Source organism: Echinops telfairi, unplaced genomic scaffold, assembly GCF_000313985.2.
Source record: "Echinops telfairi isolate 266 unplaced genomic scaffold, ASM31398v2 ScPeMD7_23;HRSCAF=83, whole genome shotgun sequence".
NCBI classification, from domain to species: Eukaryota; Metazoa; Chordata; class Mammalia; order Afrosoricida; family Tenrecidae; genus Echinops; species Echinops telfairi.
This window is the reverse complement of record NW_022103920.1, coordinates 377,143-379,334: the sequence shown is the minus strand read 5'-3', so window position 1 is coordinate 379,334 and position 2,192 is coordinate 377,143. Positions and strand designations below refer to the sequence as shown.

The following is a 2,192-nucleotide window of genomic DNA, read 5'->3' as shown; positions in this document are numbered from 1 at the left end:
GCAGTGGACACAGGCTGAGGGTGCCAGCCATCTGAGACCAGTCGCCCCTCTGAGGGCTCTGAGAGACTCTGGTCCTGGCCTCCCTCCTGGGTACTGGCAGCCCAGGGCCCTTGGCGCACGGCTCCAGCTCCATGGTGCCCTTGCTCCGTGTCTAGGCCGCTCTCCTCTTTCATAAGGAAGCACTCGCATGGGATCGGGACCGAGCACCAGGTCACTTAAGCCATGACATCTTTGAGGACATACTTTCCAAACAAGGTCGTTGTTACAGGAATCAGGGTTTAAGACTCTCTTACTTAGAGCAATCGAGACAAAAGTACCTCCCGTGTGTGGCTCTGCGAACAGAAATGTATTTTCATACAGCTTAGAAGGTGAGAAGTCTGAATTTCGGGCACCAGATCCCGGGGAAGTGAGCGCATCGATGTGGGGGCCACATCTGGCTTCCTTTGGCTGCACGATGCAGGAGAGTCCATTTCCGCACCAGCCTGACGTCAGTTGCCACAAGGCAGAGATCAGATATGGCTCCACCCTCCACGTCTCTCTGCCTTGTTCTGACACCAACCATTCCTCCCACAGCACTGCTTTTCTTCTGGGTTCGTTGCTAGGGCACACAGAACTCACAGACGACACTGAGGATCACTGGGGCTTCCTAGGGACCCAAGCCAGTTACCACGAGCCAGGATCAGAAGGAAGGATGCAGGCCCCGGTCCACAGCAACACTCCTCCTCAGCCAGCAGCCACGTCTCTCTCTGGTCTTCAGCTTCTCCACCATGGAATCACCTGGGCTCTGCTCCTGTGGGGCAGGCAGCCCACCTTGCCGTGCCTCACAGCCTTAGGGTCTTGGCGCTGCTCCTCTGCTCTGTCTCCTGGTCTCCTGGACTCAGCGTCTGGTCTCTGGGGGCTCCACCACTTCAGGCCCGGATTTCCAATATTCTCCACTGGTGGCTTGTCTTCCTGGGTGATCTGGGAATTCTGTTTCTGAGATGCTTCATTCTTATAGCCCAGGGAATGACAAAACTAACCAATCCCTGAGTTAGAGTCATCTACACCTCATTTACATGACCCCACCCAGTCATTTGGTGGGACATACAAAGAAACGGATGGAAGAGCTCACCCTTCACTGAAGGCCCAGGCAGTTGCATATGGCAGGGAAGGAGGGTTAGCTCTCAAAATGGCCCATAAATAAGGGGGCGCCTGGATTTGAACCAGGGACCTCTTGATCTGCAGTCAAATGCTCTACCCCTGAGCTACACCCCCTGGCATACCAATATACCTTTTAGTAATTAGCCCTTTGTCTGTTAAATCATTACTAAGTTTCTTTTCCCAGTCTGTGGGCTTTCTCATTACTCTTCTGATGAAGTCTTTCGATGTGCACAAGTGTTTTATGCTTAGTAGGTCCCACTCATCTATTTTACCTTCCTCTGATGTGTCTCCTTCCTTATGTCTGATAGCCCATGCATTCCCTGCATTAAGGTTCTTATCTTTGTCCCATTTTTCTCATTGGTGATCCTGATAGTTTGGGGTTTTACTTCTAGGTCCGCCATCCACCTTGAATTTGTTCTGTGCGTTGAATGAAGTAAGGGCTCATTCTTCTGCAGGCTGATCTCCAGCTTTTCCAGTACCATTCGTTGAAAAGGGCATCTGCTTCCCATTTGCTGTTTTTGGGGCTCTGGTCAAAGGTCAAGTATCTATATGCTGCTGTTTGTATTTTTGGATTTTCTGTTCTTATTCATTCCTCCGAGTATCTATAGTTATACCAGTAGCATGCTGTGCTGACAATGGTGGCTGGATAATAAGTTTTCAAGTCAGGTAGTGCGAGCCCACCACGTTATTCTTCTTCTTGAGGAGCTCTTTGCCAATCCTTGGCTTCTTCTCCTTCCCTATGAAGTTGTCAGTCAGTTTTTCCATTTCTTTGTAAAATGGGTGCTGGAATTTGTATCAGGATTACATTGAATTTATTTAGTGCTTTAGGCAGGATTGTCATCTTTACAATATTGAGTCTTCCAATTAGTGAGTATGGGATGTTCTTCCAATTGTGTGGGTCCCTTCTGGTTTATTGTAATAATGTTCTGTAGTTTTCCTTGTACAGATCTTTTGGGGGGTTTTGGTCAGGAATATCCCTAGATATTTCAATTGGTGCTTGGCTATTGTGAAAAATAATATCTTCTTGATCTCTTTTCTGTAATCCCATCAGT

General features: G+C 48.6%; 1 non-coding gene across 1 annotated transcript; it reads right to left on the bottom strand.

Moving 5' to 3' along the window:
* Positions 1–1,182: 1,182 nt before the first annotated feature.
* TRNAC-GCA lies at positions 1,183–1,254 on the bottom strand. Its single transcript has one exon. It is a non-coding gene; the product is annotated as a tRNA-Cys (tRNA).
* Positions 1,255–2,192: the final 938 nt, after the last annotated feature.